This window comes from Peromyscus eremicus, chromosome 2 (assembly GCF_949786415.1).
Source record: "Peromyscus eremicus chromosome 2, PerEre_H2_v1, whole genome shotgun sequence".
Lineage (NCBI taxonomy): Eukaryota > Metazoa > Chordata > Mammalia > Rodentia > Cricetidae > Peromyscus > Peromyscus eremicus.
The window spans coordinates 60,125,158-60,151,658 of record NC_081417.1 but is presented as its reverse complement, the minus strand read 5'-3'; positions in this window follow the sequence as shown (position 1 = coordinate 60,151,658).

Here is a 26,501-nt window from a genome sequence, read left to right as displayed (position 1 = left end):
GATTCATGGTAAAAATTTAAAACAATTATTTCTTTTACCATTGCTTTCAGCACCTAAAATTTTGGTAGATTATGATATTATTTCACAAAGAATAATTCTGGAAAAAGGATTGTACAGTAGTTGTGTACTTTTATGCTATGTAAAAGCAAATTCTGGTTGTTACTGAAACTATCTAAGTGTGTGTGTGTGTGTGTGTGCATAAGTATGTGTGTATGTGTATGTGTTTGAGTATGTTTATATCTGTATGTATTCATTAGTATTTGTATGTGTGCTTGAGTATGTGTGATCATATGTGTTTGTGTGTGTATATGTGTGTGTGTGTATATGTGTGTATATGTATATATGAATTTGTGTGTTTGAATATTGTGCGTGTTTGTGTATTGTGCATCACTGTGTGAGAGTATTGTGTTTTAGTATGTGTGTGAGTGTGTGTATATGTGTGTGTGGGTGTGTTTTTATATGTATGTGTATATATATGAGTATGAGCACCTACAACTTTTTGTGTTTCAGTGTGTGTGAGAGTGTGTGTATATATCTATGTAGGTGTCTATGGGTATGTATGTGTGAATGAGAAGGTATAAGAGTAACAGTGTGTTTATATATGTGATTATATGTCTGTGAGTATGTGTGTTTGAGTATGTTTATGTAAGTGTGCATGAATATATGAATGTGTCTGTGTGTGTAGGTATATGTGCATATGAACATTTATGTGTATGTATGTTCATGTGTGTATAATGTGTACATAACTATGAGTATCTGATCTTGAGTTTGTGTGTGTGTGTGTGTGTGTGTGTGTGTGTGTAATTATGTGTATGTGTGCAATGTGTGTAATGAGGCTAGGCTATACTATTGTAACCTGAGACTATAAATTAATCAAACTTTAGAATAACTATTATCAATATTAATATCAATATTATCAATAAATTAAAAACAAAATCACATATATTTTCATGTGTATCCTCATTCACTTCCTACACTGTATGTTTTGATGCAGTTCACACTCATGGTGCTAACTATCCATATTATTCTGATTACTTGCTAAGCTGTACTTTCAAAGTGATGGCTAATCCATTAAGACTGGACATTTCCTTCTGAAGAGCCTGGTAATACTTAAACAAAATATCTATTTTGATGGAACAACAATTCTTTTCTATAAATTATTAGCAGAAACCAGTGCTGCATCTGCTTTCAATGGATGATGGCACTAAGGCATTTCCCTTCATCCACTGTTCAAATGAATGAGCAAGATGAGGCCACACTCAATGTCTGCTATATTTCCTCCATCTTAATCTCTTAACTTTCTGCAAACTAAAAAGAGAAGAGACCATTGCAAAACAAACAAACAAAGAATAAAACCAAAAAAAACCCCTTTGATCCACAATGTGTCCTGCCTGAAAGATACAGCACTGCAGTGGTGGCACAAAGCTTGTGGGAATAACCAGCTGATAACTGGTTTGACTTAAGGCCCACTTCAATAGATGAAACCCATACCTCACGCTGCCTGGGTGACCAAGGATCAGAGACTACACAGCTCAGGGATCTAGGGTAAAACCAAATACAGCTCTAAAAGCAATCAAGCAAACAAACAAAAAAACAGAACACAGTGATAAAAAGACTTCTAATGATATTCTGCTATATTTATAGATAAATCAATGCCTTCTTCAACCATTATGAAAAAAAAACTTTCCTCCAATTGCAGATGGGAACAAATATAGAGACCTACAGTCAGACATTATGCAGAGAGTGCCAGACCTTAGAATACTTAATTCTAAAAGGAATGCCTCCCTAAATTCCTCTCCTCAGGGCTCAGGGAACCTTGTGGAATAGGAAGCAGAAATAGTGTAAGAGCCAAAGGGTATGGAGAACTCCAAGAAAACAAGGCCCTCTAATCATCATGATCAAAGCTCATCTGAACTCAGAGACTGAGGAAGCATCCAAAAGGCCTTCCTGGGTTTGGCTCCAAGTTCAGTGTTTATGTGGGATTCCTGAGTGTGTGATGAGTGGGGCTCTAATTCTTGTACCTTCTCTTGGGCTCTTTTTCTTCTGTTTGTCTTGTCTAATTCTGTTGTAATAGTTTTTGTTTTATCTTCTTATATTTCATTGTTATCACTTAGAAGCCTATGCTTTTCTTTTCTTTTTTTTTTTTTTTTTTTTTTTTTTTTTTTTTTTGAGACAGGGTTTGTCTGTGTAGTTTTGGTGCCTATCCTGGATCTTGGTCTGTAGACTAGGCTGGCCTCAAACTCACAGAGATCTGCCTGGCTCTGCCTCCCAAGTGCTGGGATTAAAGTTGTGTGCCACCACCGCCCAGTGAAGCCTGTGCTTTTCTAATGAAAGACAAAAAGAGTAGATCCAGGGGAGAGGGTAGATGAGGAGGAATTTGGATGAGTAACAGGAAGGGAAACCATGTCAGGATATATATGTGAGAAAAGAATTGATTTTCACTAAAAGGAGAAAAAAAGAAAGAAAACTCTAAATCCTTAGCAGAAACCACAAATGCTTATTATTTCCCTAAAACACTACAATACACTGGAGATTTTACTTACTCCTTAACCTCTCTTTCAATGTCATCATCATGTATTTTTTAAATTTTTACATTATTTTTATTGATTATTTGGGGATTTCACACCATGAACACTGATTATACTCCCCAGTCCTTCCAGATCTAACACTACCCTTGCGACTGCCCCCAAAAAAAAGAAAAAGAAAAAGGAGGAGATGGACAAGGAGGAGGAGGAGAGGAAGAAGAAGAAGAAGAAGAAGAAGAAGAAGAAGAAGAAGAAGAAGAAGAAGAAGAAGAAGAAGAAGAAGAAGAAACATATCCAATTTGTGTTGCCCACCGGAGCATAGTCAGAATCTCACTGGCCAGCCCATTAGAGAAAACTGGGTCCTTTCCCACTTTCTCCCCCACCAGAAGATATCAACTGTGAAGAGCTACACTTGAGCATCCATATCACGATTTTCAAGCATTCTCTTTGATAGCTTTCTGTCTAGGTTGTTACTCATTTTCTGTTTGGAGGGGTGGGAGAGCATTATGGAAGTTCATGATCTGTGCTCCCACTGACTATAAAGGACAATGAAGCTACTTTTGTCATGGTATTATTATTTTTATTGTTTATCTCCAGTTTTGATATAAAAAGAAGAAGCTAGTGATTTTACAAGTCTTTAGGTTGGTTTGAATATCAGAAGAAAAATAAAAGGACTACTCAAGGTCCTGAAATTTTTATGTTAGTGATATTTCTGCATCATCATCAGAAAGATCAACTCACAAATAGATTTTAGAGGGGACATAAGTTCATCCTATGGTAAGAGAGACTTGGATTTTCAGATTTTAACATGTCCTGTGAGAAATCTAATCACTATGTATTAGTCATTTAAGTGAGTATGATTGTCGAGGGCTAAAATACTCCATAATCCCTACAGGTGTCAAGTTCACTTGTAATCAGGGATGGTCCATAAAAAAATTACTTATTATTGAATAAAATTGAAATTCGGTGAATATCCTTGCCTATCTTGGAATAAGCCTCACAATCCAATTACTTATTATATTTGAAAGGCAAAAGAGACGGAAACCACTGGTTTCCCTGTGCAAGCAGTTTTTGTCAGAAGCCACAGAGGAGTATTTTAAGTCCTTGCAAGTCTGCTCTCAGGTTGTCTGTTAAGATGCAGCCTCTAAAATGTTATTGTTGCTCTTTCCTCCACTGGCTGTCAGGGGCCTCCTTGGGCAAGCACACTGATTGTGGAGTTTACAGCATGATGCTTAGCTGAGGTCCGGATGCCTTGATTAGTCCCACCAGCTGTGGAGAGGGAGAGACGCATTAAGTCCTCTCCCGCACAGCAGAGGGAATATTTGATAGCAGACCTCAGCACCCTTGAGAGTCGCAGGGTCCCGTGCTCTTAGTCCTTCATTTTATGTTTAAGCTGGGGGGAGGTTGGGATTGGTGATCCAGTCTGCAGAATTTCCTTTTTAAGCTTCACCGACGAGAACATTTCAAAGTAAACACAAATCATGTCCATACCGCAGAAGAGCAAAAATTAGACTGCTTTGCAATTCCTCATGGTGACGTGGAAATGCAAATGCCAGTATGCAGGAGGTGTGAAAACACTATTTTACTTTAGAGTCACTGTCCAGAGCAGATTTAATATTTGCTTAGGGAAACTGTGACATCTTTAGAACTTTATGTGATGCTAACAGGAGTTAAAAAAATATAAATTCTTGCAGCTTTTTGTCTCAGAGTCTGCCACTTAGGGAAACGATTTAGTTTTGAAAAAAAAAAAAATGGCTATTTCCATGTTGAACTGTTAAGAAACAAAAGAGAAGACTCTATTTTGTAATAGATTGTGCCATGAAATATAACTTTGTGTCATATTTTGTTACTTTTATTTTTCACATATTTTTCTTGAGTAGTAAATCAGTTTCAAATCTAAATATGGAAAAGAAAAGGCCACATTTCTTTCTCCCAGGTTGGTACCCACAAATAAATTACTCTTTTTCAAAGGTATGTGTGTGTGTGTGTGTGTTTATTTTTTTCTCTTCATTTGTAAAAAAATCTGAGACATAAAAGACAATAAAATAATACCTTTTTTTAAATATTGTAAGATACAATGGAACACCCGGATGTTCCTTAACCACCACAGCCAGTTTTGAGTTGACTTGGTGATGGAATAGGAAAGTTTTATTCTGCCTAGACACTGTCCACATTTATGGAGTCTCTGGATAAAATAATGTTTCTTTTTTAAACAGAAAAAAATTTTTTGAACCAGAAAAATAGAATCTGTGCGGTACACAGCAGTCTGAGTGAGACACAATGGACATGAGCATTCAGGTAAGAGACACCTCAATGCCTTGATGTCCATTTATGATTTCTTTTGAGAAATGTCTTAATGTCTCTTTACTGTTAATTGTTTGTTAGCATTTATTATATTTATTATGTATATGTGTACATTTATACTACAGAGCACACTGGTAGTAGGACACCTTAGCACTGATTTCAGAGTTGTCACAGTAAAGCAAAATTTCTGGAGTTTTTCATACTTAGAAAATACAAGGGCTTTTTGTGCATGAGTTCTGATAAGGAAATACTCAATAGAGATCAAGAAAATTGTAGAAGAATGGTCATAGATTGTGTTATGAATCAAAGGAATGCTACCATCTGATTTTTGAAACAAAATCAAGATGTGAGTTGTATAGTCAGTTTAGTTGAAAAAATTTCAAATTAACTATACACTTCATTTTGCATTAAACAAATTCTAAAAAGAATGTTAGATTTCTCGTATCTTAATGGAAAGGAGAAATATTTATAATATAAGAAAACATAGGAAGAAAAAAAATCACATGAATCAAATGAAGACTTGCTTATATTTGACTCCAAAAATTCTGGCTTGAAGAGAAAAAACTGAGAAGACCACATCCACATCAAAGGTGTCTTTGAAACAAGCTTAAAAAAATACCAAATTGACAGTTAAGGGACAACCATTGGAAGTGGGAAAATATTTGTAAGTTACACTTCTGGTAAGGGGCCCATCTTCAAGGAAAAAAGAAAAAATAAATCCAAGCAATTAAATAAAATGAGTATATTGTATGGTCAAAAACTGTCAACAGGAGAGTGCAAAGCAGCTCAGCAGATGGAGATGCTTACAGCCAGGACTGACTACCTGCTTCCACCCAGGAGACCAATTTGGTAAAAGGAGAGAACCCACATTGTCCTTTTACCAGTGTGCACTGTAGCATGCATGTGCACTTATACATAAACAAATAATAAATATAATAAATGCTAACAATTAATGGTCAAGAGACCTTAAGATATTTCTAAAAAGAAGTCATAAATGGAAATCAAGTATATGAAAACACTGTCACCATGATGTATAGTTATTACAATGTAAATTAATATCATGTTTAATTATCAATTAACATTTTTCAGAGTAGCATCCAGAAGGGTTAAAGTTTACAATGTTGGTAAGGGGTGAGACACCGGAAACCTTGCACATTGTTTTTGGCAGTGTAAATTAGTGCAGTCATTATGCAAAACACAAGACTTCACCAATAAATAGTAATAAAAATAGAGGTAAAAATAGAATCCAGCAGGAGATTATGGTGATATTTTATTTGTACTGAAATGTGATTTTATTTGTATGTTAATAAATAAAGTTGCCTGGGGGTCAGAGCTAATAGCAAGTCATAGCAGAGCAGGGCATTAGTGGCACACGCCTTTAATCCCAGCTCTTGGGAGGCAGAGCTAGGCAGATCTCCATGTGTTCAAGGATACAGCCAGCATGGAGACACAAGCCTTTAATCTCAATACCAACCATAGAAGACCTGGAGGTCTGTACAGATGGGCAGTGATGAGGAAGTCATGTGGTTGGGTTTATAACTAATGAGAAGGCAGAACAGAAACTCTATATAAAGACAAACACACAGGAAGTAGGTCTCTTGGCTGAAGAGGCTAGCTGCAGCAGTGAAGGGTAAGGCTCTTAGTTCTGACCTTTTGGGCTTTCATCTTTGCATTGGCTATGTGTTTCTTATTTAATGAGACGGTTACTTCTACAGGAGGTGATGGGTAATTCCTCTAATCTCAGCTACCTGGAAGGCTGGTGTGAAAGGATTACAAGTTCAAGGCAAGTTTGGAAAGCATACTGGGAACCTATTTCAAATTAAACAAAAAAGAGAAAGGAAGGTATTAGGATATAATAATGCCCCTTCTGAGCATTTATATAAAAGATTTTAAGTCAGTATTTATACAAAAGATTTTAAATAAAAAAAAGCTGTATCACTGTGGTCATTACAACACTGTTTACATTAGTTAAGAAATCAGGCCAGGTTTTTTTTGCAACAAATGAACATATAAAGACAAACACATGCACATCTATGTACTTATCTATGTGATAGAATACTATTCAGCCTTGAAAAAGAAAGACACTGTAATTTGCAACATGTATAAAATTGCAGAACATTATGCTGAATGAAACACACCAGTCAAAGAAAGACAAATGTTTGCATTGTCGTCTGTGTGGTATCTAAATGCCTGAATTCACAGACACAGAGAGTAGAATGCGGTTACTCCAGGTTGGACCAGTGTGGATCATCATGGTCAAGGGAGCGCCACCACCAACAGGGACAATGAGGAATTTATTCTTCTTTTTGTTTGTTGGTATTGTTTCTTCGTAATCTATTGTACAGTCTGTTAAATATTATTAACAGCACATATATTTCAAAAGCCTTTAGTAAATTTCAAACACTCTCATCAAATACAGTAAGATTTATGTTGATAGGCATGTTATCTTAAACATTTCACATTGTCTGTGCAAAGTGCTATCTTCATGCTATGCCACATAAGACAGGGCACAGGGACTAACTATGATTTCCCCCTCTCTGCCTGTCCCTATCATAGCCATCCACTAGCTTTCATCACTTCAACAAACCATCCAGTAGTCCTGGACAAACTGGAGAGTGCTCACTTCTACCTCATCAGACATCCAAGGCCGAGTCTCTCCATTTTACAGCTGCTGAAGCATCCTAATTGCTTGTTTCTCCCCTCACTATATGCAGCATTCCTTCCTCTGGTCTCACTGTGCTATTTCAACAGTCCACCCTTCAAGAATACAAGAAAGAAAAAAAAATCTATGCTACACCTTTTGGTAAAAATCACATTTCTCTTGACCACAAGAGATGAAAATAAAATCTACCAGCTTACTTTGGCCTAAGAGCACCACAATCAGTAGGAAATACAAAGTTTGGCAAGGAACGAGTATAGGCCTATAACTAAAATAAGATTGGGATCTGAGATGGTTTAACCTGAATAGAAGCTTGGAAGTCAGAGAGTTCAGGTTAATTATGTAGATCATGATGCCTTATGAGTTATGAAAGAAAACATAAAGGCAATTGTTTTTCTAGTTCCAACTCTGTCATGGATCTTTGATGCTAGCGATAGATAAGTGCATAGACTGTATGCCACAGTGAAAGCGTGAAGTCCAATGGGAAGCTCCATAGTTTCAATTTCAAATGGCCACACCAACTGTATAGTATGAAAGTTCATTGAGTTGTATAGTCTTTTGGAATGGTTAATTTGGTATGTGATTTTTTTTCATTTGAAACTTTTTATTATAAGATTTTTAGAAATATCCCACTCTCACATAGCATTAAGGCTATAAGGGGTTTCAAATATTCAGTCAATATGAAAATTTTAATGGAAACTTAAAAATTAAATCAAAAATTAAACAGTGATTCTAAAATATGTTATGAGGGTTTCCTTTTTTTGTTTGCTTTGTTTTCAGGAGAAGGAAGTATGAGAACAGATTTTCTTTAGTATGTCAGTTTGTAACAAGGAAACAAAAGCCATCTATTACATAGGAAAAAGCCTTTTACTTCTTTATCTACTTCATGTGGATACAGCAAAACCATACATCAAAGATTGTAAAACTTTTATGTAGCTAGGGTTATCTCCTGGTCCTACCTGGCCCACGGTCAGGACAAATCTCTCTCACCCACCAATCCCGCAGCTGCTTGGACTCAAATAAACACACAGATGCTTATATTATTTATAAACTGTATGGCCATGTGGCTCAGGCTTCTTGCTATCTAGTTTCTTATATCTTAAATTAACCCATTTCTATAAATCTATACCTTGCCACGTGGCTCCTGGCTTACAGATACTTTGCATCCTGCTCCTCATGGCAGTGGCTGGCAGCATCTCCTGACTCAGCCTTCTACTTCCCAGAATTCTCCTCTCTCTTTGTCCTGCCTATACTAAATTTCCTGCCTGGCTACTGGACAATCAGCATTTTATTTATCAACCAAATCAGAGCAACACACATTTACAGCTACAGAAAGGCATCCCCAGCACTTTTATGTCTGCTACTGTGCCTGTTGCCTAGATGTTGCCTCTGTTCTAATTGAAACAGAGGACAAGACCCTGACAACCTTAAAGCTTCAAACACTAGTGTATTCACATTTGGTGTATGAAGAAGTGTAGGCATGTTTCATTTTATTTACAGTTACTAAGAAAGAAATGTAGCATTGGATAAGAAGAGAGAGATATACATGTTTCTCTGCAATTAGTAAAATAAAATATATACTAGGTACATAGTAAATGGGTTGTTTTATGATATATGATGTATGTACATGCAAATGTCTCTATTGCCTCTATCTGAAATCATTTTGAAATTGTATATGTACTTAAAGTCCATGAGAATAGTCTATCATTCCTACTTGTTTACCTTAAGATGAAAGAATGGGCATTTCAGACCAAATTTTTAAGATACATGTACCTTAGATTCAGCCAAAAAAATTCTCTTTGTCGTTGGAAATGAAGATTTACAAGCCTGAATTAATCAAGTACAATAATCAATAAAAATGGGGCATAATTACAAACTAGGAATAATTTTGGGTGTGAGAAATACCACACTCCTAGGAAACAGGTGATGATATTCTAGTGTTAACCCCCATGATCAATTTTGAGGAAAGATGTTTTTAATATATCTCTCTATTTTTTTATTGCTGGTGAATATGCTCAGGAGCACAAACTCTCATCCTAAGTAAATAACTCACAGGGTTATTTTGAAGATTAAATTCATTGATGCACAGGAAAGATCCTTGCAAATCATGGTGTCCTATACACTTATTTTACTTTTATGAAGAAACACTGGCTGAGGTATTATTCATAGGCTATATGTCAGGATTCTCAGTTTAAATATTACTCATCAACTATGGATGGAGCCACTTTAATCCTACAACATAATGGCTAATTACATAAGTTTATTCAACCATGAAATTACTTTGTTGATACATAAAGAAACAGATTTGCTGTGCGTGTACTTGCAAATGAATACGTCTTTGTAAATAGTTGCCTTCATAGGATATTTTGCTTTCTTTCTTTATTCTTGTTTAATAAAATAGTATTTGCAGATATTACTTTCTTATCATTTATAAATACAATATGATTCATCTAATTTCACACCCATAGTCAAAGATGGTAATGATGAAACACAATAATAAATGCAGGGTATAGATAAGGGATGTAAGTGTTGTTTGTGTAGATTGAGTGGCTGTTTTCTTTATTTTATATCCCCAATACAAAACCATCAATGAAAAAGGAGAAACTTTAGTGTAGTGCTTCTTTTAACCTAATATATTCTTTTGCATTTTTTCTTTTGGTCACTTTATTAATTTACTCTTTGCCTCAGTTGAACGACTTTTTGTGTCAGAAACACAAAATGTTTAATTACACATAATGTTTAAGTACTTTATATAGTGTGCAGGTGATCTAACACAAATTGATTTCATCAGTGCTCCTTTAAGTAAGGGAAGTAACAGGGCATATCTTTAATGCCAGCACTAGGGAGGCAAAGGCAGATGGATCTCCATGATTTCAAGGCTGTCCTGGTCTATAGCACCAGTTACAGAACATCCAAAGATACGCAATATCCTTAAAGATGAATAAACAAAATACAAAACAAAAAAAGGTCACCTCTAAGTGAGTCCTTTAATTCTATGTTTGTCCTTTTGTCCTTGCTTACCACTGAAACTCGGGTCACTGATGTTACATTTTCCATTGGAATATTTAAAGGGCTATAGCCACCTTTGGGAATCATGAGATGGGGTACCAATGCTACAGAAGTAAGAGTCAAGAGTCTCTCTATATTAGATTTGTGGTACATACTTGCTGGAGCTTGTACAGATGCCTGATCCTCTATGAATTGGAATTCTTTTCCATATAGCTTTTCTTGACATCTAGTAAGATAAGAGAGGAAGTATTAGGGAAGAAAGATACATTTTTCATTTCCTTACAAAGAGCCATTGACACTTGCACACCATTCAGAGAGCCACTGAAAATGAGTGTGAAAACACTCAATTATCTGGATAAAATAGCAGAAAATGAATGTAGAATACCAGAATCAAGGACTGAGATACTCAAGAGTTTTGGTAAGGAAACTGGCAAGAACTTCAGCACAATTTGTCCACTGTTGAAGAAAAAGCTTCATCTCTTCTTACTTTAAAGAAAGCTAGTGCAAGCCAGTCCAGAAGAGGCACACACCTTTAATCTCAGCACTCAGGAGTCGGAGGCAGGAGGATCTCTGTTGAGTTCGAAATTAACATGGTCTCTAGTGTGACTTACAGGACAGCCAGAGCTGCATAGTGAGTTCCCATCTCCAAAGAGAGAGAGGAAAGGAGGGAGGGAGAGAGAGATGGGGAGGGAGGGGAGGGGAGAGAGAGAGGGAGAGAGGGGAGAGAGAGAGAGAGGGAGAGAGAGGGAGAGAGAGAGAGAGAGAGAGAGAGAGAGAGAGAGAGAGAGAGAGAGAGAGAGATCAAGCAAGCTAGAAACAGGTTCTGTCCAAACGCTCATTTCAGACAAGCAAAGACAGGCCGTGAAAACGTTTATTCTCAATTTGTTGAGTACTGTGGGTTTGTACTTTATTGAGGATCAATAAAGAAATTTTAAATGGCAATGGAGGCTCATAAGAAAAAGGAACTAAAAAGAGACTTTGTTAAAGGCCATCAGGATTGCTGTCATCACTACAGAGGCAATAATGTTGCCCTGCTTGCTTCCATGTTTTATCTTATTTATTAGCCACATCAAGTTCATTAAATAACTACTGACCATCATTTCATTTTACAGATCAAAAATATTGGAAGGCTTATGCTAATTATCCCAAAATCAGAAGGTCAGTTAGCTGTCTCTCTTCTCCTAGGATCCAGGTTTCATGGAACTGGACAAAGAGCCTAGTGAATCAATGAGAGTTCATTCATGAGTGCTTTCAAGATTATTTAAACATTTATAACTGGGACTATTTGGGAGAAATATTGCAAAGTTTAGGGTAATCTTATATAGAAATAATTAAAATATAATGAAGAGTTTTGAAGAAGCCAGTTATCCTTCCGAAAGTAGACACATAGGCTGTCAATTTCATGAGGATTTGCAGAGACAGAAACACACAAGTAACCACCATACAATGAACTTACATTTTTCTATGACCAAAGGAAAATATTCTTAAAATAATACCTAAAGAAAGCAATCTTATGTTTCATTTTTATAAGAACAAAATTTAAAATGAAACACAGTCTCAAGTATTATTTTTACATAAAATACCTTATACTGTAACACAAATTATGAAAGAATATCAATGAGACAGGAAAAGGCAATGTTTCAAAGCATGGACATCATACAGAAATCATAATGGAAACTAAAATTTCCATGAGTATCAGCAATATAAAATGAAAAGAGAGATAAAGACTTAGTATTTGAAAAATATGTATCAAGCTCATAGAGTTAACTTTACATGTTCATGGTAAGATGAGAAAATTAGATAGCAATGGGCCACTAAGAATGAACAAATTATGAAAACACATTTGCCCAAAGCATGACTAACACACACCCAGACTTGCTGGAATTTGAGAAAATGCCAAATCAATGAAATAGACACTTTATAAGCTTACATCATGGGAAATGATTACACACCAATAAACATAAGAAAAATTCTTCAAATATATTTTTCTAATATTTCTAGAAAACAACTTGGAAATTAAAACTACTGTATGTTGCTGTAGCCACTGATCCAATATTTACACTTACAAGAGTTTCTTCTGAGCAAACAATTTAAGGGATTAAAGAAAACTACCAGAATTATATTACATTTTTATAACATAATCTCATTTGAGCACATAAACAATAGGATAAACACATGAGATTACAAACAAATATGTCTGAAAATCAAGCTCCTTTTAGTGCGGGTTTTCCCCATCTAATTTACATAATTGCTTATTAAATAAAAAAGAGTTAAGTAAGACAAGCTGCCCTTGAGTGGAGGTGTTGCCTGACCCCTGTATGGAGCTGTACATGTGGAGCAAAGCTGAACTGGTTGTAGGAGAACAGAAAATAGACTTAATTGAAATTCCTGCGATTCGGACCCAACAGGTAGCTGTGCTTGCTTGTTCTGTGACTTGTGTTTGGTTGGCATTGTTGAGGCCAGTCCTAATCATCTAGTGGAGACAAAAGGGTAACAAGAGAGGTGAACAAAGTAGCAACAGTGTGAAAGCGGATTTTAAAGTATCCAGTTCATGGCCAGTCCAAACCAGAAATGCAGGGGCTTGTTAAGTGTTAGACATTAGGTTGTCTTAGAAGAGTTGCCAGTTGTTAGTTGTGTAGCCTTTAAAAATCAGATTCCTTATTTTAAGAACACAAGTGCAATACCATTCTAATAGTCATGCCTCGAATGTTTCCAGTAAGACAGAAAAATTACAGTGTACAACATACATCAAGAATAATACTCGACACATTATCAGAAAACTGTTTAACTTTTTGGTTCTTTAAAATATAGTACAACTGATTTTGTTTTTACTTCAACAATATTCTTCACTGACAAAAGGTCCTATGGATTTCACTTAGATGTGATAATTAAAATATCTATGGGCCGGGCGGTGGTGGCGCACGCCTTTAATCCCAGCACTCGGGAGGCAGAGCCAGGCGGATCTCTGTGAGTTCGAGGCCAGCCTGGACTACCAAGTGAGTTCCAGGACAGGCGCAAAGCTACACAGAGAAACCCTGTCTCGAAAAACCAAAAAAAAAAAAATAAATAAATAAATAAATAAAATAAAATATCTATGTTGACTGTCTTCAAGCGCAATGCCATCTTTTTTTTTTTTTTTTTTTTTTTTTCTTTCCAGACAGAGTTTCATGAAGCTCAGGCTGGCCCTGAACTTGTTTTATGGTTGAGGATGACTTTGAACTTCTGATCTTCTTGCCTCAACTACTCACATCATCCACCACCACACTGGGCTCCCAACCCTTTTTCATATTATGATTTTGAATGCTTACATTTTTATAAGTTAGTGACCATATTCTCTATAGAAGAGGCTATGGATAGTAGAGGTCACTCTCATAACACCTAACATATGCCTGGAACGGGAGCAAACTGGTAAAAAAAGTAACTGGATGGACAATATGATTTCTTGTTTGCTATTATCTTCTTAATGAATATAAACAGATGAAACAGTCACTCCTTAGAGGAAAAAGAATACAGGCAGTCAGTTGGTCTAAAGCTAATGCTTTACTTTGTAAATAGAAGAGCACAAAACCTGGAAAACATTACAAAAAAAACCCCAAATTCTCTGGGAATTATGGGAACTATGCCTAGTGTGGACTGCAATCCAGGTAGATGAAAATTAGGTGTGATGCTCACATGCATTAATTCATTATGTGTCCTATAGGCACAGGCCACATCCCCAGTTACATTATCATTCTAATGTGGGAGTAAATTCACTACACCTGCTTGTTATGTGAGAAGATGGGACAGTTCTATATATGGTGAAACTAATACCTTGAAGTGACGAAAGATAGGTTCTGAGGATATGGAGGGAAATCACATCAGCCAGAAAACTGGAGATTAAGGAAATTGAGTTTAAAATAAGGGAAATATTTCAGAGATATTACTCATTTCCAACACAAGGAAGTAGTTTCTTTGCCACATAAGGTGGCATACTTGTTTACTAGGGTTAGTATATTTCAGTAATCATAATCTTTCAGGTAGGAGGAGAATATTTGACAGATTTTTGAAATTGAAATCTTTCCAATAGACACAAAGGAGGTTAGGTCATTGCCATTATGGCCCTCAAATATTTACTGAATTTACGCATGTATTAATATATGTCTTTTGCCAAAAGACTCAATTTGTCTACTTTGTCCCCTCCAACCACTGATGCAGAAGCCAAACATGTGCAGGTAAAACCTGATGCCATTTCCTTTCAAGACGACTTTCATTTTTCCCTCTGCCCTTAAAATTGGCATTTGCTTCTGTGGTGACAGCTGCAGAAATCTACCAGGTCATTTTGACAAGTGCACATATCTGGAATTCCCCAGACTCAACCACTGAATTTCCCAACCAATACAGTGCAAAAGCTGATGGGGGAAACATACTTCTTTTCATTTTCTTGGGTTAATAGTCTTGGGCCTTTTCTGTAGTTCCTGTGAGTGTCCTGAACTTAGTAATACACTGACAGAACTTTCTTCTCATTTATTCTTTTTATCTCTCACTGGTTTTGTTCAAGGGATCGAAATAGCAAGTCTTCATGCAAGTACCTTCCTCAGTCTTGACTTCTGAAGAAGCTAGGCAGGGGCCATGAAGTTGAAGTTGAAGGTTCCTGCAGCCGCTCAGATCCAAATAAACACACAGAGACTTATATTACTTATAAACTCTATGGCCATGGCAAACTTCTTGCTATTTAGTTCTTATATCTTAAATTAACACATTTCTATTAATGTATAAGTTGCCATGTGGCTTGTGGCTAACCAATACTTTACATCTTGCTTCTCATGGAGGAGGCAGCTGGCAGTGTCTCCTGACTCAGCCTTCCCTTCCTAGAGAATTCTCCTCTCTCTTTATCCTGTCTATACTACACTTCCTGCCTGATCACTGGTCAATCAAAATTTTATTTATCAACCAATCAGAGCAACAGATTCACAGAATACAGAGCAACATGCCCCATCAGGGCCGAGGGACAGATGCTTAAGATAGGGTCTGGACCTGGGGATGACTAAGAGTCTTTGGTGATGGCTTATAGTTCTGTGCAGGTGAAATGCACAGCTGTGGTGTCTGATTACATCATTTTCATATTGTTTCAGTTTTTGTTTTTATTGAGGCAAAACACTTTCACTTGTTTAACGTGTGCATTTAATGAGTTTGTACGTGTATTCACACATATGCATACATCCGTGTGACCACCATCATAATTGTGGTATAAAATCTATCATTTACTTTTAAAATTGTTTCTCTATACACTTATGCTCTCTTTTCCTAACAAAATCTTTTATGAGATTCATCAATATATTTTTAAGTGGGTGATGTTAATTTAAGGACCATGGAACTAGATGGATCTTGTTAGTAGCCTTGAAAACCACAACAAAAAAAAAAAAGAATGACGAATTTCTATTAGCTCATGGCCATGAGGGTGGTATTCAAAGCACCAATCTTCTCTAAGTCAAAGTGTGTGTGTGTGTGTGTGTGTGTGTGTGTGTGTGTGTCTCAATCTTTTTGATTTGCTGTCTGAGATTATTTATTCCACCTTTTTTTGGATGTAGTTAATTTCATTAAGTTTGAATTTTCCTCCTAGCACCTTCTGTATGGCTGGATTTGTACATATATTATTGCTTAAATTTGGTTTTACACTAATATATCTTATTTTTTATATCTATGGTGATTGAAAGTTTTTTTAGTATAGTAGTCTGGTCTGGTATGTCTTTAGAATCTATAGATTTTTCTGTCCAGGTCCTTTGACTTTGAGAGTCTCTATTGAGAAGTCAGATGTAATTGTAGTAGGTCTGCCTTGATATGTTACTTAGTATTTTTCCCTTGCAACTTTTAATATTCTTTCTTTGTTCTGTACATTTGGTATCTCAATTATTATGTGCTGAGGGACTTTTCTATTTGGAGTACTGTAAACTTCTTGTATCTAGATTTCCATCTCCTTCTTTTAGGTTATGGAAATTTCCTTCTAGGATTTTGTTGAAAATATTTTCTGTGCCTTTGATTTGGGCTTTTTTCTCCTTCCTCTATTCTTATTATTCTTACATTTGAGCTTTTCATATTGTCCCACATTTCCTGGATGTTTTGTGCAATGATTTTATTTATTTTTCTTAAGTTAGCATTTTATTTAACTGATGTATATATTCCTTTTTTGTGTCTTCAATTCCTGAGATTCTTTTCTTCTATTTCTGATATTCTGTTGGTGAATCTTGCTTCTTAAGTTCTTGTTTGAGTGCCTAAAATTTTAATTTCCAGATTTCCCTCAGTTTTGATTCTATTTCCACTTTCAGATTTTGAACAATTTTATTAATTTCTTTCCATGGTGTTTTCATAGATTTCTTTAAGAGATTTATTCATTTCCTTTTAAAGGACCTCTATCATATTCATAAAGGCTATTTTAAGGTCTTTTTCTTATGTTTCAGCTGTATTGGAATACTCAGGGCCTGCTTTGGCAGGATTGCTGGGCTCTAGTGGATATACATTGTCCTGGCTGTTATTGTGTTTTTACACTGGCATCTAGGCATTTGGGATTTGGAACATTGTAATTCTAGGTGCTGATATCTGGTCTTGTCTTTGTTGAGTGGGTGCTTTGTTCCTTAGCTTCTTTTTTTTCTGGTTTTTAGGAGAGTATGGCAGCTGTATGTTGTCTGGTAGGAAATTCTACTGCAGAGTTGGGGATGAGATGTAGGGGTTGAATCTGGAGGAGCAGAAGCAGAGGTGAAGATCTGCAGTCAGCCCACTGCAAGAGTGTCCTGTGAGTTTGCAGGGAATGCCTATTGGAGTTGGGGCCTGGGATATAATAATGAATGTGGGAAGGGAGATTAGGAGGGAACAGTGTGTGTAGTCCACTGTGGATACCAGGGGAGGCTGCAGCAGGTGTTCTGCTGCAGAGCCAGAGATAGCATTGATCTGGAGGAACAGGAGAGGTGAAACTCTGCATTCAGCTTCCCTGCTTTCCTGATAGGGATGTTGTTACATTTATCTTCATGAATGTGGTTCAGAGTAGACAAAATGAATGCTGGCAATTTTTTCATTGATTTATAGTTTGGTTTGAAAATATGGAAGCCAACTTGGTGAAGTATCATTTCTTGTGTAAAGTGTCAATTCCAAGGAAAATATTAGAATTTCTGTTCCCTTTTGAATTTCATTCTACTTAATATATGCACTACTGAGGCCCATACCCCAACAAAGCAGCAACTTTTCTTTTTTCACACAAACTCCACATTCAGATTATTATATTGTTTTATGTTAGTACTGTTTTTTTTTTTTTTTTTGTATTTGGTCCACTTATCCAACTACGTCTATGCCTTCTGATATTCAACACTTCACAAGTATCTTAGGTACTGCCATGATTTTTAGATCACTAGAATTTTTCTACTTTTTTTCATACCCATCTCCACAGTGTAAATCATTATAATTCATTAACCTCCCAAATTATAATCATCTGTAAAATCTCCAAAATCAATTGTTAATTTTATTTGCTTTTGCTCATCAGTGCCTAGTTATAAAACACATCTGTGTGGAAGTAAAGGCATGAAAAGCTTATTCAATATATTTGGTGACTCAGAAAATACCATGCTAGTCAGAGAATATAGTGCTTTTCACATCACCAATAGTTAAGTCATATGACTCTATCAACACAGGTGTTAGAAGGTGATGCACACATGCTTATATTAATATGAAGCAAACACTGCAGTTTCTAAGTCCCTAAGATTTTTAGATAGGTTGTGGGCTGATGATACTAGGTTACATTTCCTGTGTCAGGCAGAAATCAATGTAGTGCATGACATTTGAGAAAATCCCCTATGGTTCCAAGTCATGTTGTAGTGTACTCATGGAAAAGTGTGACATTTAAGAAATAATTGGTACTAACCATTGTTTTCAACTGGTTTAAAATGGAATAACTAGCTGTATTGTGCCTTGTAATTAGTGTAGAACTTCACACACAGTCATGTCCTTAAATCACTAGCTATTGTCAAGGATATAATGGACTGCAATTCTTGGTACAGACTAATTACACGTAGTCTGCTTTTGATAGGATATCAGATTCTTCCCCACAAAAAATAAATAATTGAGCCCATTTGAACAATTAGAAAACAATCATTTTTAGGTCAACAAAATTTTAATGATTTAAAACGTATAAAGATTAAATTCTAAAGAGAAATCAAAGTGTTCCAAACAAATAAGGAACAGTAGCTCCTCTGCCCTCTGAAGCACATGCTGAATCTGGGCCTTGGTGGTAGATCAAGCCTATTCCACTCAAGTTGGTTTCCTAATCAGTGACATGGTCAGTAGTATGTCAGTTAATGTGACAGACAGACTATGTCAGCCTTCAAAAACAGAGAGGATTTTCTTTGTTTCCCTGATCTCTTTCTGGAATGTTTCTGAATGTGGACTAGAATAGACACTAGAGGATGAGCAGAAATAAGAAAGAACCTTTTGGTTTCTGGTACTTATAGATCACAATTTTGTGTTGGATAGACAGGCTCATACTTCTCTTCCATGTTGTCACTGTACTCTGGGTTAGCTGGGGTTAGCAAATGAGACCTACTTCAAAACCTAAAAAAATGTCTTCCTCTATCAAGATATCTATCTCTTCCTTTGCTCTCCCACCCCGTCCCTCCCCTAGCTTGACCATCCCATTCCCTTATGTTTCATCCCCCATTTCCTCCCCTCTATTGCCCCTCCTCTCCCAGTTTACCCAGTAGATCTCATCTATTTCCCCTTCCCAGGGCGATCTATGCATCCCTCTTAGGGTCCTCTGTAGACGAATTTTTAAATGATCTTATTAATAAAAGACCAGAGCCAGATACTGGGGTGAATTCTGAAAGATCAGAGAGACAGAACAAGCCACAGTCAACAATCATGTTTCCTCAACTGGAAGCCTCTGAATCCTCATCCATTGAATGGATCTCAGCTGAACTGGTGTGTGTGTGCCACAATTTTCTGGCCTCTATGTTTATCTAGCGGCTGTTTTGTTCTCTGACCCCAGATAATTTTATTAGGGTGCACAATATATTGGGGGACACAATATCACCATAGTCCTCCTTGACCTACCTTCTATGGAGCTGTGGGTGTAGTCTGGTTATCCTTTGCTTTACATCTAGTATCCACTTATAAGTGAGTACAAACCATGTTTCTCTTTCTGAGTCTGGGTTACCTCACTCAGGATGATATTTTTCTAGTTCCATTCATTTGTCTGCAAATTTCCTGATGTCATTGTTTTTACTGTTGAGTAGTACTCCACTGTGTATATGTACCACAGCCAAGCACCAGGCTAAGCTCCAGGAGTCCAGTTGAAGAGAGAGAAGAGTGATTCTATGAGCAAGGTGCATCAAGATCATGATGAGGAAATCTACAGAGACAACCGAACCAAACTGGTGGGAACTCATGAAACTTTAGACCAACAGCTGTGGAGCCTGCATGGGACTGGACTAGGTTCTATGCATAAGCAAGACAGCTGTGTAGCTTGGTCTGTTTAAGGTGCCCTTAGAAGTGGGATCAGGATCTAGCCCTAGTTCACAAGCTGGCTCTTTGGAGCCCATTACCTATGGTGGGTCACCTTGCACAGCCTTGATGCACGGGGATGTAGTGGGTAGCCATTCCAGCTTTGATCTGGAAGTTCCAATCCCCATTGAGGCTTCTGTAACTGTCACGCCTACAAGGCAGGGCCAAGAGAGGACCCTGAAGACCCGAGATCTGGATGTGCCAGCTCTCCTAGTTCCTGGACCGTGGGCCCTGGAGGTAGACCAAGCAGAGTTCTTCAGAGAACAACGCCGGACCGCGCTACTTCTTTCCCGGACCTTGCAACCTACCTATCCCTTCATTTGTAAGTTATGCCACTAAACAAACCTCCCTTTTAACTATGTGGAGTGGCCTTAATAATTTCACCAATATCTGGCACCCATCGTGGAGCACGAATCCACGACCCTGAGATTAAGAGTCTCATGCTCTACCGACTGAGCTAGCCAGGGGCTGAGTGGCCTTAATAATTTCACCAATACGGGGAGGGGCTTGGACCTGCCTCAACTGAATATACCAGGGTTTGCTGTCTCCCCATGGGAGTCTTTACCTTTTTGGAGGGGGGGGGATAGGGGATAGGAGGGGGAAAGGCTGAAGGGGATCAGGAGGAGGCATGAGAGGGGGATCTGTTATTGGTACGTAAAATGAATAAAAATTTTCTTAATAAAGAAGAAAAAAGAAAATACCAATAAATGTAATATGTTAAGTGCTGATTTAAAATAAATGGAACTACTAAAAACAATATATTTTAATAACCTAATCTATGTATGAATGGTCTTGTGACTTTTTAAATGCAAGTCACTTTCTCATCAATACTGCTACAGTATACTATTGAGTTCTGACTTCATTGATTTCTTGAAATTACAGAAAGCATATTTTCCTCTGTATGCTCATTAATCACTAAATAATTTATAATTATGAAAAAAAACTAAAAACTGAACAGAACAAACATCTCACATTAATAGCCTTCATAAAAAGAAATAAAATCATTAAGCTTGTTAATTTGAATCTAGCAGTGTGTGTGTGTGTGTGTGTGTGTGTGTGTATGTGTGTAGCAATGTAATGCATATACAAAGTATTGAGTACTTTTTTTCTCTTTGGGAATTAAAGATTGTTTTAAAGTTAAGCATAAATATGTCAATATAATTTAAAATGTGAAATTTCATTGCAGTAAAACAGAAGTATTAACATCAATTCTAGTTGAGTAATAACTAGGATATCACTCTTTATTAATTCCTAACCATACTGAACCTGATGAACCTTAATCTTTCCAGTGTTTCTGGATTAATCATAAATCAATGTCAATGTTTATGTTTATCAATAAACACTGGTGTAGATGTAACCAACCTTCTTATTAAATAAGAAACACAGAACCAATGCAAAGAAGAAAGCCAAGAGGTCAGAGCTAAGAGCTAAAACCTTACCCTTCCTCCTATGGTGATCCTACCTCTCCAAACCAGAGCTACCCTTGTGTTAAAGTCTTTATATAGAGTTCCCGTTCTGCCTTCTCATTGGTTGTAAACCCAACCACATGACCGCCTCATCACGGCCTGTCTGTATAGGCCTCCAGGTTTTCCATGATTGATATTGAGATTAAAGGCATGTGTATCCAATAACAGCTGTATCCCTAAACACACAGAGACTTACCCAGCTCTGCCTACCAAGTGCTGGGATTACAAGCGTACGCCACCACTGCCCTGCTTTCCTATGGCTTGCTAATAGCTCTGACCCCCGGGCAACTTTATTTATTAACATACAAATAATATTTTAATACAAATAAAATATCACCATACACTGGAAAGATTATGCTCTATTAATTCAAAATAATATTTTGAAAGAAACAGAAAAGACTAAGGAATCTTTACATAGTTAACACTTGAGTTGAGCAATGTCCCTGGAAAAGGTTCTTTGCAAAACATTAGGTTTCTTACTCCAAAATGAAGTTACTTTGATGAGGTGTAAGAGCTGTACTTATCTGTAGGTATGAAGATACGTATTTAGAATGTAGTTAAGAATTATAATGGCCCAGTAAAGTGGCAGGATGAGGGTCTAACCTCCTGCCACATGTGGTTACCTTGGTTTACAATACCAGGGATGATTTTTCTCATGTTGAGCAGGTTTAAGTCTAATTAGACATCTATTATCTATCACCAAGCTCTACATGCCCTTTAGGGATATCTTCTTGTACTGATTATTGTTGTTGTTCATAGGCATCCTAGGCAGCTATAATTACTGACTGCTTTTTTCCTTTGGTAGCCTGCATAGCACCTTCCAATGCTATGAAAGTTAGTCCTACTGGTCAAAATGCAAAGAACTTCTGACTGTGAGCTGCCCAGCTCCAACTGATAGATTTACAACATAACTTCTACTTCTAAGAATCAGGAAATACCTTGAAAGATGGTGAAGGAAGACTATAAGAGCCAAAAGACCAGGAAATTTGTTGTGAGTTTGTGTCTTCTCAATATCACAGGAAGTTATAGACATGAAATCTCCGCAACACAGTTGCTAAAACAAGACCTAAACAATGACAACACCAGTTGACATCCCAAAATTGGTAGAAAAACTATATGCAGTAACATCCATGAATGAAGAAGTCTTCCTCAGGCACGAGCACTATAAATAATTATCAAATCGAAGTGGTCAGTCTTAAAATACATGCATACAAGAAACACTAAATAGATGCATTGGGTTGTTTTAATGTATTTAATCACACACATAATCCATATATATATGAATTGGATTTGTTATAATTTCAATCAATATATAAGTGTGATTTTTATGGAATTTATGAAAAATACCCCTACTAACTTTGCTACTTGTAACTTATTATAATAAATTCTGAGCCCAGCATGTCACCAATTCTGCTCTGCCCTGAAGTCAATTTTGTCATCTTTCCAATAAGAACAAGTCCCTTTATGTTGCCTCAAACTTTTTTGTATCACTAATATTCACACTTTTACTTATTCATATATCAGCTTAAAGTACACTTTGATTCCTCTGGGGAATTAAAAAATCTTTTAATTATTATTTTGATCACATTATGATGTCATCTTAACATTTTCATGTTTACTATTTTCTTATTGCTTCTAGATTTACTTCTTTTGAATTATCAAAATTTGATTATAATGTGACAGCAATACAGAAATTATTAGCAAATGCACCTTGTGACAAACTTTCACAACTGAAAAGCTTCATGTAGCCATTACTAGAGAAGACTTCTTCATGTTCTTCTTCCTTGTTTAGTTGAAGGAGGTATGGGAGTGTATGAAAATGTTCATTGTACAAAATTCTCAAAGAACTAACAAAGAAAAAATTACAGGCAATTCAGTCTAATACCAAAACCAAACAAACAAGAACAAAAAGGTGAAATAAAATGAACAACTTGATTCCAAAAAGGACCAAGGCCCTTAGTAAATATTTCTTCTGAGACATCAAACAAGCACACAAAGGCATATGAAAACTATTCAGAATCTCAGATATACGAAAAACATAAATCACAATGAGTAACCATATGACTCCTGGTAGAAAGCCTATTACAAAACTACAAGCATAATACATGACAATAGATGATGTGGAGAAAAAGAAGCTTTCACACTATGAGTATATTTGTAGATTAGTACAGTCGTTAAAAAAAAAAAAAAACAACAACTTGGGGTTCCTTAAAAATGATCCAGCAATCACACTACTTGGAATATACACTGAGAAAATGAGATGTGTCAGAGACATGTGCACGCTTAAGTTTGAAATAGCATTTTTTTAAACAGCCAAGGTCTCCATCAGTGGATGATGACTGAATAAAGAATATAGGGGTCTTAGGCACAGAGTACTGTCATCCAGCCACAAAAAATGGAATCCTGTCATTTATTGCAATATAGATGAACCTAGGAGACATTATATTATGTAAAATAGTCCAGTTCCAGAAAGAAAAATACCATATAATTTCACTCATATGTGAAACTGAGTAGGTTGAGTTTATAAAAATTGAGAGTAGAATAGTGGTTAAAAGTCAGAGAACAGAAGTGGGGAGAAGGCTGTGGAAAGGATGGACAGAGGGTCCGTGTTATAGGGAGACAAATTCTATAAGCTCTGCTTCTCTGAACATGGAGGTGATTTAGTTAGTAATAATGTGCTTTTCTACATAGTGGAAAACATTTTAACTAATCCCAGCACAAATATAAATGTTCAAAGTCATAGGTACCAATATGATCTTCATTTGATCACAATGTAGTGTTTAGCATATATTCAAAATTACATCGTACCTCATAGGTAAATATAATTATTGGGTCCATGAAAGGGAGAAATAAGTAAAACCACATGTTAAAAGAAATGGGCATTGTATCCAGTTTATAACTGCATACATTTCATTTTTATTTTTTAGATAAAATAAAATCCCATCATTTCTATCCCCCCTCCCTTTCCTCTCTCCAGTTCTTTCCATGGTGGTTGGAACACTATTAAAAGAATAAACTATGGTGAACAATGCCTTGGGGAGCTGTGAGAGAGGCTCTAGGAAACAAGGCAGAGGGCCTTTTACCTCAGGTGCATTTTGTCCACTGGATTGTTCTTGGCTGTGATTTCGTGCTTCCTGTGACAAACATTTACATTCAATTTATAATATATGTTTGTTCTTGCTGAACATCATATCCTAGCTATAGAAACTGACATGGTCAGTGTACCCTGAATCTGGATATGTCCTTCTGCCTTTCTTTTGTGCTTTCCCAGATTAATCTATAATATGTGCCAGGCAATTGTTCTATGCTGAGGAAGTTCTGGGAAAGGGCTACTCTGTCAATATTTAGTAAGTGCTTACCAGTGTTTCTTTACATGTTTTTTTATGATCATGTATTTCTGATCATGTTTTTTCTAAACTCAAACAACCTTCCTTGGATCATTGTTTCTATGTTAAATTCATGTACAAAAGTACACCAAAACTGAAGTAAGGTTGTCTACAGAATTATACTGTATTCTGCCCCAATCTTTCAGGTCCTCAGATCCCAGGCCTAGCAGACAAAGATCTGCATAGATGTATAAAAGTCAACACATGGCCCCCAACTAGCTCCTTCTCAAATTCACAGCCTTATTTTTTCTTTAATTGTTGTTGTTACACACCATAAATGTGGAAATACAACATGCTTAATCTGCTTAGTTTTGCTTGTATGCATACAGTTTCAGGGCTGACCACTGGTATTGGACAACCAATTAGGGGGCTCATCTATGGGGAAGCTGGATATTCCTGTCTTAGTATCCTTTTGTTGCCCATAGTTCTTTGTCACTAACTTAAAAGAAAAGACATAATGAAACAATCAAGAATTCAATTCAAATTCACCCATTTATTTACTGACTATTGTGAGTAGAGCTGCACTGAACATGAGTGTTTAAATATCTCTTATAGTAGAATGTAAAGTTGTAGTTGGGGCTATCCCCTGGTCCTGCCTGGCCCACGGTCAGGACAAATCTCTCATCTGCCAATCCCGCAGCTGCTCAGACCCCAATAAACACACAGATGCTTATACTATTTGTAAACTGTATGGCCATGTGGCTCAGGCTTCTTGCTATCTAGTTCTTATATCTTAAATTAACCCATTTCTATAAATCTATACCTTGCCACATGGCTTGTGGCTTAGTGGTACTTTACATCCTGCTCCTCATGGCAGCAGCTGGCAGGGACTCCTGACTCAGCCTTCCACTTCCCAGAATTCTCCTCTCTCCTTATCCCACCTACACTATACTTCATGCCTGGCTGCTGGCCAATCAGCATTTTATTTATCAATCAACCAGAGCAACACATTCACAGCATCCCTAGCATAAAGTCCTTTGGTTATATGTACATTAATGCTATAGGTGGGTATATTTATTATTATTATGCTATGATAAAATACCATTGTAGCTGATGTTTGCTCTGGTCCTGCCCAGCCCCACAGACCCTGCAGCCACTTATAAAGTAATCACTCTGGAGCTTATATTAATTAAAACTGCTTGGCCATTAGCTCAGGCCTACCACTGACTAGCTCTTACATTTAAATTCAGCCTATTTCTGTTAATCTATATGTTGCCATGTGTTCAGTGGCTTTACCTATGTGCCCTTACATGCTGTTCCCTGGACAGTGGCTTGCGTCTTCTGAATCAGCCTTCCACTTCCCAGAATTCTCCTTGTCTGTTTATCCTACCTATACTTCCTGCCTGGCAACAGGTCAATCAGCATTTTATTAAACCAGTGTACAAAAGCATTATTCCACAGTATACCATAACCAAAAGTATCTTAAGGAATAAAGAGTTTCTTTCAATTCCAGAGTCTGAGACGTCATAGTATGACTATAAGAGCAGGAAGTTGGCTAATCATGTCTTTATGCACAGATGAGAGAAAGAGAGAGACTGAGAGAGACTGAGGGAGACAGAGAGGCAGAGAGAGATAAAAAGAGACAGACAGAGAGAGAGAGAAAAGTGGAGCAAAGCTTTAAAACATCCTGAAG